Genomic DNA, 19,099 nt, shown 5'->3' on the forward strand with positions numbered 1-19,099 from the left:
AAGTGCAATATATATATAAGATATTTCGCTCCAATATATCAGTGTCTGAGTCTCTTCAAGGCTGAACGACTGACCGCCTCTTCTTTCCTTCTCCTATACCGTGTCCAATTTTAATTCACCTGTATATTTTATTCTGACATTTCAGTTTGATATTATAAGCCTTATCTTCACCTGTATGTCGTTCACCTACACAAGATACAGTAGATGTACGAGTACTCATAGTTGTGGTAACCATCTTCTCACACTTCATCATTATGGCTTCTTTTCCATAAGAATCACTCTTTCCCTGTATTTTCTGCTTCCTTCTGTGGTAATTCTAACAGTCTCTTGTGTGGTATTGTTCAAAAGATATCTTCATATGTAATATTAGTTATAATATTATTTCTATATTCCTCAGTAAATGGACAATTAAGCACAATAGTGTTCAACATAGTGACCACAGAGCTGGTCACATACTTCGCATTTGGCTTGATCATTATCTGTGTGTCGCCCTAACTGCCAGAAGTACTTGTAGTATGGGAGACACAGATGATGATGACACCAAACGCAAAGTATGTGGCCGGCCCTATGGTCACTGTCTTGGACACTATGTGCTTAATTGTCCACTTATTGAGGGCTATCGAGTCAGACAGTATAATAACCTATGTGACATGTCAAGGTATCTTATGCTAATTTCCTACAGCTGCTTGTAACAGATAAGTGAACTGTAGATAAAAAGCCTCCTTACAGTTCAAGAATATGCAGTTTAACCCCCTTTCCTCGCCTCTCTCTCTCTCTCTCTCTCTCTCTCTCTCTCTCTCTCTCTCTCTCTCTCTCTCTCTCTCTCTCTCTCTCTCTCTCTCTCTCTCTCTCTCTCTCACTCTCACTCTCCCTCTTTCTCTCTCTCTCTCTCTCTCTCTCTCTCTCTCTCTCTCTCCCTCTCTCTCTCTCTCTCTCTCTCTCTCTCTCTCTCTCTCTTTTACCTCACTTCTGTTGCGTTACCGCAGGACTCAGTCAAATTCGTTAGACTTGACTTACTGTCTCTATAACTATGCTGGTTATTATTCGTGATCCCTTCATTCCACATATACCAAAACTTCTGATTACTCACGTCCATAACCTTACATATCCTTACAGGTTAATGCTACTTGTCTGTGGGCGGGAAGAACGATTGTAGTGTGCCATCACTAACCCCATAGCCACCGGTGATGTGTGTACGGGAAGAATGAATTGGTGGGTTGACCCCAGCCCCAAAAGATACCTGAGGTTTTTGCCCAGTAAGAATGAGGGTAATGGACCACTACAGACCACCACTAACTTTCAAACCATTATAAATAAATCACAAATTCCTGCTAGTCCCAGAATCCTACAGCACTCTCGCACACACTCTTCTACAACTTACGCAGACACACACGCACCTACAGCTTCAACACTAATGTAATTAACTCCAACACCATTTCACCTAACTCTCGGTCTAGTACAACGCACTCTACTCTCCATGTACTCCCCTACACTTTACCGCATCAACCCCACACTCTCACACTTCAACACCAGCACGTAGTAAAACCCTGAAGGAATTAAGCTCCGGTTTTCCCACGCCTGACGGGATCAAAGAAGACGGCAAGACAGTAAATAAATTCAGACACTGATCTGTATTATTATATCTGACGTAAGGAATTCCGTGGTAGTTGCCAGGGCTTATCGAGGGTCGACTCTACGTAACAAATTCTTCGATATCATCTTTGGCTAGAACATCTAATTTCTCTGTCAGTATCATCCACATAAACATCACTTCAGCAATCAATCATTATTAAACAAATTCACAGTTATTCTTTCAACCTTCATAAAATCTAATCGACTTACATGAGGAAGCCATATGCTAATTGTTATCTTCAACTTCAACTCATGCCCCATATGTCTGAGTATTAATAAAACACTTCGTAGTCAGTTTTAAATTACTTTCTTGATGGAGCTAGGATGTGAAATGAGATGGCAAATAACAACACATGTTAACACTTAAAATGCATATAAAATCTAACATCCATAAGGCTATCCTTATTAGTAGTGATGAAGGCGGCTCAGGCATCCCGGCGGCTCAGGCATCCCTTCTACAGAGCGGTCCCCTTTTCACACCTATGTGCTAATGACCTTTTTCACACCTATGTGCTAATGACCTTAACCCCGCCCACGACCCCCGCCCACGACCCCCGCCCACGACCCCGCCCACGACCCCCGCCCACGACCCCCGCCCACGACCCCGCCCACGACCCCCGCCCATGACCCCGCCGCGCCCCTCGTGCCCCACCCGCGCCCCCCGCGCCCCCCGACCGTCGCGCCGACCCACCACCCTCGCCGCGCCCTTCGCACCCCGCCCGCGCCCCTCGCGCCCCGCCAGCACCTTCTGCTGCGCCTTCTGCAGCGTCGTTCGGATCGCCCCCGCTCCCCGAATTTTTTTCCGATTTTTTTCGATTTTTTTTGAATTTCTTTTGCTCTCCTCGAATCAAGTTTTCTTGATAATACAAAGTCTCCATCTCCTCGGATCAAGTTTTTCTCGATATCAAAGACTCCAATTCCTCGGATCAAATTTTTCTCGAAATCAAAGTCTCCATCTCCTTGGATCAAGTTTTCTCGATAATACCAAGTCTCCATCTCCTTGGATCAAGTTTTTTGGATTCCTCCCACTTTCACCCACATCCCAAATTTTTTCGAATTTTTTTTCTGGATAATACGAAAGACTCCATCTCCTCGGATCAAAGTTTTTGGATTCCCCCCCCCTCTCAGGGTAAGCATTCAAATGAACTCCTCCTATGGGGCATGGTACTTTCTCTTACTACAGGTCTAAACAAGTGTGACGTCAGTATTCCTCTCATTTATGTGTTTACTCGGCGGTCAGTGACGTCACGTGATGACCTCACACATACAGGCTGAATCTTGTCGACTTCCCCCTATGTCAGTGACATCACGCGATGACCCCACACACACAGGCTGAATCTTGTCGACTTCCCCCTACACATTTCATATACAACATAGGGAAAACATTTTCACTCTTAACCCAGGTTAATCCAAATAATTTCACATTTTTTTCGTTAATACCCACAACAATCCACAATTTCTTTACAACACAAGTCTAGACATTTTTCTCGTTTTAACTATTTCATCTCAGGTCACTCCCCCACGAAGTAACCTTCTCTCTCTCCTCCTCCCCACCCTCCCGAACCCTCACACTCCAACCAACACCTCACAATTTTCACTCATAACCCCCAATTTTTCTCATTTTAACTATTTCATCAGAAAGTCACCACAACACTTATAACCACTTTTCGATAAATTCACTAGTTACAATTTTACATATTACGAAGTTAATACGCACACACACCTCACTTTACTTTGAACACCTTCAAAACACTCTCATAAATCATTTGAATACTCACAAAAATACATTTGAACATTTCCAAACAACACCGAAACACTTCCAAGACAACATTTTGAAATACTACCAAATAAGATTTGACAGCTCTAATTTATCTACACTTACACATTTCATTAAATTACAACTCATCCCCCCAAACTCCTCCCTCAGTCTCCAGACTTCACAACATTATCACAAAAACTAACTCAAACACTTTACTTTGAACATCACCAAAAAACACCATCAATTGCCTTTAAATACTCCAAAAACACCCACATCCCACATCACCCACAACCCACATCACCCACAACCCACAATTTTTTCTCGTTTAACTAATTTCATCAGAAAAAGTCACAAAAACAACCCACTTATATCATCTTTTTTTTGGTATCTCTAGTTCGACTACATTACCCACAACCCTCATCAATTACCAATTTATTCACAATTTTTTCCCCTTCTTTTTACTGAATCTTAAATGTAATACACATTCCTCTTTACATTACTAAAATTCTAATAAAATCCTCTCCATACCCACGTGCTTGTATCCACATAAATTGATATTATACTCGCATCAACTAATCTCACTACCCAACTATTGCGACATGTTTCAACACCCTCCATTCTTTTCCAATATATCATAACTTTTAAATTCTATAATTTCTTTTTAAAATATTCACACATTACCTTTATTTTCAGTAAAATCCCCCCATATTTCATTACCTAACCTAACCTAACCTAACCTAACCTAACCTAACCTAACCTAACCTAACCTAACCTAACCTAACCTAACCTAACCTAACCTAACCTAACCTAACCTAACCTAACCTAACCTAACCTAACCTAACCTAACCTAACCTAACCTAACCTAACCTAACCTAACCTAACCTAACCTAACCTAACCTAACCTAACCTAACCTAACCGTAACCTAACCTAACCTAACCTAACCTAACCTAACCTAACCTAACCTAACCTAACCTAACCTAACCTAACCTAACCTAACCTAACCTAACCTAACCTAACCTAACCTAACCTAACCTAACCTAACCTAACCGAACCGAACCTAACCTAACCTAACCTAACCTAACCTAACCTAACCTAACCTAACCTAACCTAACCTAACCTAACCTAACCTAACCTAACCTAACCTAACCTAACCTAACCTAACCTAACCTAACCTAACCTAACCTAACCTAACCTAACCTATCCTAACCTAACCTAACCTAACCTAACCTAACCTAACCTAACCTAACCTAACCTAACCTAACCTAACCTAACCTAACCTAACCTAACCTAACCTAACCTAACCTAACCTAACCTAACCTAACCTAACCGAACCTAACCTAACCTAACCTAACCTAACCTAACCTAACCTAACCTAACCTAACCTAACCTAACCTAACCTAACCTAACCTAACCTAACCTAACCTAACCTACTCAAATCCAACACTGTAACCAAGATATTCACAAAACTCTATGACCACCTACACCTAACCTACACCTAACCGAACCTAACCTAACACTAACCTAACACTAACACGAACCTAACCTAACCTAACCTAACCTAACCTAACCGAACCTAACCTACCTAACCTCCGAACGGAACCTAACCTAACCTAACCTAACCTAACCTAACCTAACCTAACCTAACCGAACCTGACCTAACCTAACCTAACCTAACCGAACCTAACCTAACCTAACCTAACCTAACCTAAACTAACCTAACCTAACCTAACCGAACGTAACGTAACGTAACCTAACCTAACCTAACCTAACCTAACCTAATCTAACCTAACCTAACCTAACCTATCCTAACCTATCCTAACCTAACCTAACCTAACCTAACCTAACTTATCCTAACCAAACCTAACCTAACCTAACCTAACCTAACCTAACCTAACCGAACCTAACCTAACCTAACCTAACCTAACCTAACCTAACCTAACCTAACCTAACCTAACCTAACCTAACCTAACCTAACCTAACCTAACCTAACCTAACCTAACCTAACCTAACCTAACCTAACCTAACCTAACCTAACCTAACCTAACCTAACCTAACTTAACCTATCCTAACCTAACCTAACCTAACCTAACCTAACCTAACCTAACCTAACCTAACCTAACCTAACCTAACCTAACCTAACCTAACCTAACCTAACCTAACCTAACCTAACCTAACCTAAACCTAAGCTAACCTAACCTAACCTAACCTCACCTACACTAACCTAACCTGTAACCTAACAAAACCTAACCTAACCAACCGAACCTAACCTAACCTAACCTAACCTAACCTAACCTAACACACACACACAAATCCTAACCTAACCTAACCTAACCTAACCTAACCTAACCGAACCTAACCTATCCTAACCTATCGGAACGGAACCTTACCTAACCTAACCTAACCTACCCTAACCTAACCTGACCTAACCTAACCAAACCTAACCTAACCTAATCTAACCTAACCTAACCTAACCGAACGTAACCTAACCTAACCTAACCTAACCTAACCTAACCTAACCTAACCTAACCTAACCTAACCTATCCTAACCTATCTGAACCTAACCTAACGTAACCTAACCTAACCTAACCTAACCTAACCTAACCTAACCTAACCGAACCTAACCTAACCTAACCTAACCTAACCTAACCTAACCTAACCTAACCTAACCTATCCTAACCTATCCTAACCTAACCGAACCTAACCTATCCTAACCTATCGGAACGGAACCTTACCTAACCTAACCTAACCTAACCTATCCTAACCTATCCTAACATAACCTAACTTAACCTAACCAAACCTAACCTGACCTAACCTAACCTAACCTAACCTAACCTAACCTAACCTAACCTAACCTAACCTAACCTAACCTAACCTAACCTAACCTAACCTAACCTAACCTAACCTAACCTAACCTAACCTAACCTAACCTAACCTAACCTAACCTAACCTAACCTAACCTAATGTAACCTAACCTAACCTAACCTAACCTAACCTAACCTAACCTAACCGAACCTAACCTAACCTAACCTAACCTAACCTAACCTAACCTAACCTAACCTAACCTAACCTAACCTAACCTAACCTAACCTAACCTAACCTAACTTAACCTAACCTAACCTAACCTAACCTAACTTAACCTAACCTAACCTAACCTAACCTAACCTAACCTAACCTAACCTAACCTAACCTAACCTAACCTAACCTAACCTAACCTAACCTAACCTAACTTATCCTAAAAAAACCATACCCCCGGCCGGGATTGAACCCGCGGTCATAGAGTCTCAAAACTACAGCCCGTCGCGTTAGCCACTAGACCTCACTTTACTTTGAACACCTTCAAAACACTCATACATCATTTGAGACCACCTTTTCTCAATATCTCTCATCCACAACCTTTATCATCTCACTACAGAACAACCCCAAGATTACTTCGAACACTCTCATAAATCATTTGAATACTTACATAAACACCTTTGAACATTTCCAAACAACACTGAAGCACTTCCAAAACATCATTTTGATTACTCCCAAATAAGATTTATCATCTCTAATTTATCTACACTTACACATTTCATTAACTGAAATTACAACACATCCACCATACTACTCCCTCAGTCTCCAGACTTTACAACATTAACACAAAAACTAACTCAGACACTTATGACATGAGACATTTTACCAAAACTAACACAAACACATATCTGTTATATCTCCATTATCTAAGATCACCACAATCAAGACGTTTGCCAAATTCTATAACCCCACCACTAAGACCACACATTTTTTTTTGTACACATTCTCTTAAAACATCATCATAACGAAGATCACTAAAACTATCTATACTTTTACTAAGATCACATAACATTTTGTCTTCTCTAACTCACCCACCAATTCACATTCTCATTCACACTTACACATTTCATTAAATTACAACTCATCCCCCCCCAAACTCCTCCCTCATTCTCCAGACTTTACAACATTAGCACAAAAAAAACTAACTCATACACTTATGACATGAGACATTACCATATCTAACACACTGACTAACTTTGAACCAACTCTGAACACCACTGATCTTCTTCAAAAAATACTCTGCACATCATTTGAACACCTTCAAAAAACACCATCAAACACCTCCGAATACTCCCAAAACACTACTGATTACTACCAAATCACCACTGAATACTACCAATCACCGTCATAATCACCAGAAACTAAGTTTAACATCACCATCTAACATCCTTTTTATAGAAATCCCCTCAAATCACTATAACCAAGAACTCCCTCCCCATTTGGCGCATAAAAAATAAAAAGCATGAACACAAACCTAATACGCAAACACTTAGTACATGATCACCATCAACTGAAAACATATCTTGTACACACGCATAATCTAAGACAACCACCAACTACAATCACCCATGTTCATTTACCTCAAAAATCACTAATATCACAAAAAACACTCATTTTTATAAACATTTCACACACAAAAAAATCATATTTGACAATATCTAAGCGCACTCACCTCACTACCACCAACACACGATGTCACAGGACCGACTGGCTCACCTCCAGTGACGTCACACTCCCATTGTGTTACTTGGTGGTTGGTAACATCACACCCAACCCACCTTGTTTCAACCTGTTGTACCCTACATTATCTAAGAACACTATATCCAAGACGATTACCAGATTTTATGACCCCACCACCAAGATCACAGAAAACACACATTTTTATAATTATTCACACAAAAATCACGATCACCAATTCCATATCATGTTTACCGTCATCTATCAACACTCATCACCAAGATCACCAAAAATCTAAGATCATGCATCTCAAAACTACTATGATCACTGAAAACACTTATTTTTAAACATTCGCACAAAAATAAGACATACACAAAAATACCACAACACTTCCACCAACATCTATAACATAACATGAGCACTATAACATATTACTATCACAAAAAAAAATAATACACAGACACCCACATCTTATACATTTCAATCACAAATTTAAGACATGAGACATACACACCAAATCTAAGACATTCACCTCCAACTAAGACATACACAACCTAACTAAGACATACACCAAAAACCTATACTTGACATATTGCGGTATGAATATTCATTCCGCATTTATGTTGCATATCACATTTCCTCATCCACATCATCCCTAAAACATCCTTCCTTATTCATTCCGTATATCTCCTAGAGTTGTTTTAACCCCGACGGCCCATCATGACATTAGGAGCCAGAGTGTAGTAGGTGGTGTTGGAGTGGTGATGGTTGCTCTGGCTCCTACGTCGTGATGGGCCGTCGGGGTTAAAACAACTCTAGGAGATATACGGAATGAATAAGGATGTTTTAGAGATGATGTGGATGAGGAAATGTGATATGCAACATAAATGCGGTATGAATATTCATACCGCAATATGTCAAGTATAGGTTTTTGGTGTGTCTTAGTTAGGTTGTGTATGTCTTAGTTGGAGGTGAATGTCTTAGATTTGGTGTGTATGTCTCATGTCTTAAATTTGTGATTGAAATGTATAAGATGTGGGTGTCTGTGTATTATTTTTTTTTGTGATAGTGATATGTTATAGTGCTCATGTTATGTTATAGATGTTGGTGGTGATATTAAACTTAGTTTCTGGTGATTTTGACGGTGATTTGGTAGTATTCAGTGGTGATTTGGTAGTAATCAGTAGTGTTTTGGGAGTATTCGGAGGTGTTTGATGGTGTTTTTTGAAGGTGTTCAAATGATGTGCAGAGTATTTTTTGAAGAAGATCAGTGGTGTTCAGAGTTGGTTCAAAGTCAGTCAGTGTGTTAGATATGGTAATGTCTCATGTCGTAAGTGTATGAGTTAGTTTTTTTTGTGCTAATGTTGTAAAGTCTGGAGAATGAGGGAGGAGTTTGGGGGGGGGGGATGAGTTGTAATTTAATGAAATGTGTAAGTGTGAATGAGAATGTGAATTGGTGGGCGAGTTTGTTTTAAGAGAATGTGTACAAAAAAAATGTGTGGTCTTAGTGGTGGGGTTATAGAATTTGGCAAACGTCTTGATTGTGGTGATCTTAGATAATGGAGATATAACAGATATGTGTTTGTGTTAGTTTTGGTAAAATGTCTCATGTCATAAGTGTCCGAGTTAGTTTTTGTGTTAATGTTGTAAAGTCTGGAGACTGAGGGAGTAGTATGGTGGATGTGTTGTAATTTCAGTTAATGAAATGTGTAAGTGTAGATAAATTAGAGATGATAAATCTTATTTGGGAGTAATCAAAATGATGTTTTGGAAGTGCTTCAGTGTTGTTTGGAAATGTTCAAAGGTGTTTATGTGAGTATTCAAATGATTTATGAGAGTGTTCGAAGTAATCTTGGGGTTGTTCTGTAGTGAGATGATAAAGGTTGTGGATGAGAGATATTGAGAAAAGGTGGTCTCAAATGATGTATGAGTGTTTTGAAGGTGTTCAAAGTAAAGTGAGGTGTGTGTGTGTGTGTGTTAGGTGGTCATAGAGTTTTGTGAAAATCTTGGTTACAGTGATTTTAGTGAATTGAGTAGGATAAGTTAGGTTAGGTTAGGTTAGGTTAGGATAAGTTAGGTTAGGTTAGGTTATGATAAGTTAGGTTAGGTTAGGTTAGGTTAGGTTAGATTAGGATAAGTTAGGTTAGGTTAGGTTAAGTTAGGTTAGGTTAGGATAGGTTAGGATAGGTTAGGTTAGGTTAGGTTAGGTTATGATAAGTTAGGTTAGGTTAGGTTAGGATAAGTTAGGTTAGGTTAGGTTAGGATAAGTTAGGCTAGGTTAGGTTAGGTTAGGTTAGGATAGGTTAGGTTAGGATAGGTTAGGATACGTTAGGTTAGGTTAGGATAAGTTAGGTTAGGATAGGTTAGGTTAGGTTAGGTTCGGTTCGGTTCGGTTCGGTTAGGTTCGGTTCGGTTAGGTTAGGTTAGGCTAGGTTAGGTTAGGTTAGGATAAGTTAGGTTAGGTTAGGATAAGTTAGGTTAGGTTAAGTTAGGTTAGGTTAGGTTAGGTTAAGTTAGGTTAGGTTAGGTTAGGATAAGTTAGGATAGGTTTTGTTAGGTTCGGTTCGGTTAGGTTAGGTTAGGTTAGGTTAGGTTCGGTTCGGTTAGGTTAGGTTAGGTTAGGTTAGGTTAGGTTAGGATAGGTTAGGTGAGTGTGTGTGTGTGTGTGTGTGTGTGTGTGTGTGTGTGTGTGTGTGCGTGTGTGTGTGTGTGTGTGTGTTAGGTGGTCATAGAGTTTTGTGAATATCTTGGTTACAGTGATTTTAGTGGATTTGAGATGGGTGATGAGATGCATTTGTGGATGTGAAATGTGATTTTTGTGTGTGTTCAGAAGAGGTGTGTTGGGAGATGGGTGAGTGGATGTGAAGAAATGCGGGTGAGATGGAGAGGGGTATGGGGAGGGTTGTATTAGAAGTTTAATGAAATATGGGGAGATTTTACTGAAAATAAAAGGTAATGTGTGAATATTTTAAAAAGAAATTATAGAATTGAAAAGTTATGATATATTGGAAAAGAATGGAGGGTGTTGAAACATGTCGCAATAGTTGGGTAGTGAGATTAGTTGATGCGAGTATAATATCAATTTATGTGGATACAAGGACATGGGTATGGAGAGGATTTTATTAGAATTTTAGTAATGTAAAGAGGAATGTGTATTACATTTAAGATTCAGTAAAAAGAAGGGGAAAAAAATGTGAATAAATTGGTAATTGATGAGGGTTGTGGGTAATGTAGTCGAACTAGAGATACCAAAAAAAGATGATATAATTGGGTTGTTTTTGTGACTTTTTCTGATGAAATTAGTTAAACGAGAAAAAATTGTGGGATGTTGGTGATGTGGGTTGTGGGTGATGTGGGGTGTAGGTGTCGTGGGTTGTGGGTGTTGTGGGATGTGGGTGTTGATCTTAGTTTATGGTGATTTTGGTGGTGTTTTGAGTGCATTCAGTGGTGTTTTAGTAGTATTCAGTGGTGTATTTGGGAGTACTCAAATGGTGTTTTGAGGTTATTCAAATGTGTGATTATAAGTTGTGGGTTGTTGTTGTTGTGCCTTTCTGATGAAATTAGTTAAAACGAGAAAAAAATTGTGGGGTGTGGGTGATGTGGGTTGTGTGTGTTGTGGGGTGTGGGTGATGTGGGTTGTGGGTGTTGTGGGATGTGGGTGTTGTGGGATGTGGGTGTTGTGGGTGTTGTTGTCGAACTAGAGATACCGAAAAAGTGGTTATAAGTTGTGGGTTGTTGTTGTGACTTTCTGATGAAATTAGCTAAAACGAGAAAAAAATTGTTGAGGTGTGGGTGATGTGGGTGATGTGGGTTGTGGGTGATGTGGGGTGTTGTGGGTTGTTGTGACTTTCTGATGAAATTAGATAAAACGAGAAAAAAATTGTGGGATGTGGGTGATGCGGGTTGTGGGCGATTTTGGTGGTGTTTTGAGTGTATTCAGTGGTGTTTTAGTAGTATTCAGTGGTGTATTTGGGAGTACTCAAATGGTGATTTGGAAGTGTTTCAGTGTTGTTTGGAAATGTTCAAAGGTGTTTTTGAAGGTGTTCAAATGATGTGCAAGAGTACTTATGAAGGTGTTCTGAGAGTATTCAGAGGTGATTTTGGGGGGTGTTCGAATGATGTTTTTGGAGTATTTAAAGGCAATTGATGGTGTTTTTTGGTGATGTTCAAAGTAAAGTGTTTGAGTTAGTTTTTGTGATAATGTTGTGAAGTCTGGAGACTGAGGGAGGAGTTTGGGGTGATGAGTTGTATTACAACCCAGGATTCCAAATGGCCTGTTACCCCGGGTGTAATGGGAGCAAATAAACACAGTAGAAAAAGTTTAGACTTATATTATCCTTCACCAATTTAGAACAGCAATATGTACACTATGTACAGTGATAAGTATAGTGCACTCCACGGTAAGCAAAGCAGAAATAGAAGCCACAAGATAGCAGACCGTGCTTCAACCAGCTCTAGAATGGGAATGACAAGGGCAGACAGGAGAGCGGTACCCACATAACCTCTGCGATTGCCAAAACCATCTTCTTATTGGCTAGAACCTGGTCACTAGTTGAACGACGGGGCCCCATCATCAACTCTTAGCAACCTGGTTCGCTGGTTGGGGGAGATAGCCTGTAAATGAGGGTGTGTACATGCGCCGAATAAAGGTTACGTACTCTTTGCATGCCACAAGTTGTAATTTAATGAAATGTGTAAGTGTAGATAAATTAGAGCTGTCAAATCTTATTTGGGAGTATTCAAAATGTTGTCTTGGAAGTGTTTCAGTGTTGTTTGGAAATGTTCAAAGGTATTTTTGTGAGTATTCAAATGATTTATGAGAGTGTTTTGAAGGTGTTCAAAGTAAAGTGAGGTGTGTGTGCGTATTAACTTCGTAATATGTAAAATTGTGACTAGTGAATTTATCGAAAAGTGGTTATAAGTGTTGTGGTGACTTTCTGATGAAATAGTTAAAACGAGAAAAATTGGGGGTTATGAGTGAAAATTGTGAGGTGTTGGTTGGAGTGTGAGGGTTCGGGAGGGTGGGGAGGAGGAGAGAGAGAAGGTTACTTCGTGGGGAGTGACCTGAGATGAAATAGTTAAAACGAGAAAAATGTCTAGACTTGTGTTGTGAAGAAATTGTGGATTGTTGTGGGTATTAACGAAAAAAATGTGAAATTATTTGGATTATCCTGGGTTAAGAGTGAAAATGTTTTCCCTATGTTGAATATGAAATGTGTAGGGTGGAAGTCGACAAGATTCAGCCTGTGTGCGGGGTCATCACGTGACGTCACTGACATAGGGGGAAGTCGACAAGATTCAGCTTGTATGTGTGAGGTCATCACATGACGTCACTGTCCGCCGAGTAAACACACTTTTTAGATCATTTAACTTAATGAGAGGAATACTGACGTCACACTTGTTTAGACCTGTAGTAAGAGAAAGTACCATGCCTCATAGGAGGAGTTCATTTGAATGCTTACCCCCAGAGGGGGAATAAAAAAAAAACTTGATCCGAGGAGATGGAGGAGAAAACCTTGATCCAAGGAGATGGAGTCTTGGTATTATCGAGAAAACTTGATCCAAGGAGATGGAGACTTTGATTTCGAGAAAAAAAAACTTGATCCAAGGAGATGGAGTCTTTGATTTCGAGAAAAAATTGATCCGAGGAATTGGAGACATTGTATTATCGAGAAAAACTTGATCCAAGGAGATGGAAACTTTGATTCTTATATTTAAACTGAAGATAGAGAAGGGCCAGGACAATAATACTCTTACTATTATTATCATTTATATCTCTTCTTTGATTCCAGTGAAGAACTGACGCTTCATCTAAGAAAATGGAGATAGTCTCTCCTTTCCGATTATCTTGCATCTCCCAGGAGTTTCATGGTTCCAACTAGTTTAGCGCTGTCTCATGAATATGGCAATATCGTAATGCATCTTTTCCACTGATCCTTCTTTATTCATCAGAGATTACCCTTATTTAACCATCTTATTTGTACCAAACTTACCCTTAGGAACAGGTGCTACAGACCTTTAAATTGTCACTTGTGTCATTTGTTCGTAATGTTTGCTCTATGAGATCGTTATCATTAATTTTTTTAGAGTCAGATTTCTCCTCCAGTTCGTCCAAATTACCTTTAAAAGCCTTACTTCTGCTTTCTTCATCCCCGCTTCTCTCTCATTGTCCCGGCATCTATAAATTACCATACAACCCTCGCTTTCCCTTAACACTGTCTACACCACCAACATGTTCAATCCTTTCTTTTAGTTTGTCATGTATGTATGTAGATGCATGACCGGATTTCAGGGAGAGGGAGAAAGAGAGAGAGAGAGAGAGAGAGAGAGAGAGAGAGAGAGAGAGAGAGAGAGAGAGAGAGAGAGAGAGATAAAGAGAGAGCAAGAGTATGAAGCAAGGGAGGTATAACCAGGCAGCTTGCGAGAGTGGCAGGAGTTAACACAAGCCACCAGTTAGCAATGCTAACAGCACACAACGATACCCATCACCGTGCAGGAGTGGTGGGCTGGCCGACCCAACCAGCACTCTCACCCTCTGCTCGTCAACATGCAAAGTACTCTCGACTCTGAGCCAACATTCCCCTCATCGCTCTGCATTTTGGCCATTATCAATGCAAAATTACCGGACGAGGACTCCCCTCCACGAAAAGATAGCACCGCAGATGTTAGTCCGTTGAGTGTATAGCTGCTCTGTTCAGTATGGAATATTGTAGGGATTACCGTTCACCTTTAATGTACGTTTTATTGTCTTTAGTTTTGGTATGTTAAAGTTAGGTAGTTTTAAACTGCAGTTTGGTGAAAATAAGTGCACAATGATAAAACCCTGGAAACACGCGACAACTGTGCCATGTATACTGTTAATTCCCGTATTCCCTTGCCAACTAGTAGCTTGAAACGTGTGGCTTTCTGGTGAGTTTGTGTGCGTACATTAGTGAGTTGTGTCTGGTGGGGTCTAGACTCAGTTCCTGACACCGCCACCTAACCAGCTCTTTGCTAGAATCACTTGTTCCCGATCGCTTAGTCTGTATATTGCATACTCTTGAAACTGTGTATAGAGTTAGCCTCCACAATTTTTCTTTCAACTCACCCCACTTCATTACCATCCTACAAGCTAAATAATATTTTGCCTTTCATATGAATTATATATATGTTTTACATATAACTTGCACCTGTTCTTCACATTTCAAAAACTTTCAACCTTAATCGGTTCTTTTCAAATCTTACGTTATCTCTTTATGTTGCTATCATGTCTTGTCCCCACCATCTATCTTAGTTTTAGTAATTTTTGCCTATTATCATAATTCCGACCACGAGGCTCCAAAGATATTTTTGTCACAAATCTTGGGACATTCTCTATTATATGATAATACTCTCACAGGTTCGAACTCATTCCATTACTGTTGCTAAATATTCTCTCATGCGCTACATATGCAAATGTGACATTGCCCTATAAAATGAATGGTGGATAAATTGTCAAAGTCTTTTAACAATTTCAGATGACGTAACCTTCGTATCCAATTACAGTACCGTTTATCTTGTCTGATTTCCTTCAGACTTTCCAAAAATTTGAGTAGGTTAATGTGGCAGAAATTGCTTGCTCTAAACCAGTGCTGCTTTTTCCTCACTAAGATTCACATTTTTGAATATTCCAACAAATACTTTGGAATACTCACCATTACCTTGCATTCTGTGCCTATTTTGGATATATTCCTGTAATTTCCATCCATCTGTCAACTTTTTTTGAGCTCACTGCTGCACTGTAAGTCTTACATTAGTCTTATAGCTATGTACTTAGGGGGTTCTATCATGGCTAAGATGCTTTCTTTAAGGAAGAATTATGCAAGAAATGCATACAGAAAATCATCAAAAGTTGCACAATCAACCGGTATTTGAATAATATGTGAGCCATCGGTTGTATGTAGCAGTATCCAGACTGCAAAGGTGATTTTTCGATACTGGTTAATGGAATAACAGAAATATATCATTGAGATTTTGGCAAATTATTTTTCCCTTCTGAATAAATGTTTTCAAAGCTATTTATATCAATGTACATACACAGAAAAAGTGCTTAAGCAAATCACAGAATGTGTGTGGATCAAAGCAATGGCAGGCAAGTAGTAAAACTCCAAGGCTAGTGCGTTAACCACTGAACCAGCTGGCTCTAATAGAATTCATCCAATTATGTATATTGTATTGTATGCGATTCTTGAACAACTTGTCAGACACTGCAACATCAATGAATCTTGGTTCACAGGACGTCTTCATAACCTTCTTCACGGCTGCTACTACTACTACAATTAACCCATTTCTTTGGGTATGACCTACGTCCACTGGGAATCCAGCCTACCAGTGACTATGCCCTCGTCTGCTACCCGTCCCATTTCCACCTGACGTTAGTATATAAGTGCCAGCCTCCTTCCCTGTGCTCCAGAATCTTCACGACTACGGTGCTTTTCACACAAACTCCAAGGAAGAGAGAATGATTACATCATATTTTGTATATAGTTCTACTGTCTTCAAATCATGTCCCAGAATTTGTATTGGTAAAGCAACTGGATGGTAAAACGTCTACAGTAAAGATACCCAGATGTTGCACATGTTTCTTAATTTTCATCAGGTATATTTCAGTACACCATAGAGAGGTTAGCATGGGCCTCACTGTGGCCATCAGTGCAGGTTTTTGCAAATGAATCTGCCATGCTCAGCCCCCTTCAGAGCTGTTATCATGACACAAAAGCGTAATAACACGATTGTAAACAAATTACAGAACGGGTGGGGTTTGTACCAATGGCAGTCGAGTCCTGAAACTCACAGGCTAGTGCGCTAACCACTATGCTGGTCCAGTAGTTTTAGCGTTATTAGTGTTTATAGCGACATAGCTTTTAAATCCTTCTACGTCGACTTATCCCATCATTATGAAGCAGAACTGACCAAGCGTGGGATTGATCACTCACTAATGGGGAGCATGAGCTGGGTTTACCTTGCTGTTAAAGGTGCGTCCTTGCGGCATCAATCCCGCTCATTACTGGAGGTACAGCAGGTTCGGACGAATGGTTCGATTCTTGGTCGCTCGGCCAGTGCCTCCAGCTGCGATACTGTCTCCAAGGCACCATCCCGGCTGGAGAGGCCACAATCTTGTTGTACGGTTGGCTTTGGGACGGTCACAGAGACGTGCGACGCCGCCCCAGCAGCTCGCTGAATGATCCAATCCATGCAAGGGAAACCTGGAGAAGCCGTGACATGAAATGTTGGAGTGCCAGCTCTCCCGTCCCAAATACGGAACGCCCGAATGCTAATGTGTCGTAACGAACCTCTAGTAGACGTCTTACATCGACAAGCGTTTCTGGTCCAGTGGTTAGCACACTGGCCTGGGAATCTTAGGGCTCACTTGCCATAGCTTCGAGCCCAACCAGTTTTGTGATTTGTTTGCAGTCGCGTTATTGCGATTTCGTAAGACGTAGTGTACTTAAACTTTATTTGAGGAAATATTATTACTATTAAAATCATGAGGGAGCGCAAAACCCTGTAGCATTATATAGCGCATGTGGGGGTTAATGGAAGATATTCAGGCTCGATTCAGGGAACCTGAGCACAGATCCAATTCCCTAGATCAAGAGCCCCTCACGAGCGTCAAGGAACCTCCCTTGAGGGGATTTGAGGAAACAGAAATTTGTTTATGGTTGATCAAGTGTGACAGCAGCCGTAACAATTCTGACAGGCAATAGACCCTAAACTTATATAACCCAGCCTATACCCTCACTTAGGCATTAATCGTGAGACTATTAAATACTTCTACAACAAGAGCGCTTGAATTATGCATATGAGTAGCCACGATCATATAATGAAAAGGAGTGAGTACAAAAATCATTTCAAAAGAGGTCCTACACTGTTGACTACAATAAGTAGTTACCAGTTCTGGCAGTACAGTTGTGCAGAGTAATGGGAGCTGTAGCATCTCTCAAGTTTTAGACAAAGTAATCTTAGGCAGTGAAGACATGGCCTTAAGGTTATGTCAGTTATGTTATCTTGCGTACCATCTTTTTCTGCCCCACCTACACAACACGTCATCCATTATACTATGTATCTCCAGGATTTTACTAACTCACCGTTGGAATAAGAAAGCTCCTGGTGAGCGATACGTATCCTCATAACCTTACACATTTATCGATTTTATACCCCTTCACATTAAATATCACGATAATTTTAATCTTAACGTAGTATAAAATCATAAATTTTTATTAATATGCGGCAAGTATGGATTTGGAATTCAACAGAAAGGGAATTGAGACATCAATCTTTCTAGGAACATATATTCACATATTATTTTACTCGTTGTAATTCATGCTTAACAAATATAATACAGTAAAAGCGATACTTTTTGAGGTAACATAAATTCTCCTGGTCTCATTCACATATTGCAATATTCCTGGCAGAATGAACATCAAAATGGTATACAATACCGACAGGTTGGTAGGTAAGACACATAGGCAACAGTTAGGCAACTTTATTTCGAAACGTTTCGCCTACACAGTAGGCTTCCTCAGTCGAATACAGAAAGAAGGCAGCAAAAGTAGAGATGTGAAGACGATGTAATCAGTCCATCACCCTTGAAGTCGTAGAATTTGAGGTTGTCAGTCCCTCAGCCTGGAGAAATTCGGTTCCATAGTCAGGAACTATCTGAAGATCAAGCGACAGTGCGGAGACTTAAATACTGTCGGAAGGAGAGGTGCAGAGTAGTAGTAGTAGTAGTGAGACGTCAGGTCCCTCTAAGACCCAACAATTCTCACTTGAAAAAGTTGTCCAAGGAGTTTTCTGTACCAAGATGCCATTGTGTTGCAGTGTCTGACAAGATGAACATCAAAATGGTATACAATACCGACAGGTTGGTAGGAAAGACACATAGGCAACAGTTAGGCAACTTTATTTCGAAACGTTTCGCCTACACAGTAGGCTTCGTCAGTCGAATACAGAACGAAGGCAGCAACAGTAGAGATGTGAAGACGATGTAATCAGTCCATCACCCTTGAAGTCGTAGAATTTGAGGTTGTCAGTCCCTCAGCCTGGAGAAGTTCGGTTCCATAGTCAGGAACTATCTGAAGATCAAGCGACAGTGCGGAGACAAGATATCTGACAAGATGTTCATCTTGTCAGACACTGCAACACAATGGCATCTTGGT

Source organism: Cherax quadricarinatus, chromosome 8, assembly GCF_038502225.1.
Source record: "Cherax quadricarinatus isolate ZL_2023a chromosome 8, ASM3850222v1, whole genome shotgun sequence".
NCBI classification, from domain to species: Eukaryota; Metazoa; Arthropoda; class Malacostraca; order Decapoda; family Parastacidae; genus Cherax; species Cherax quadricarinatus.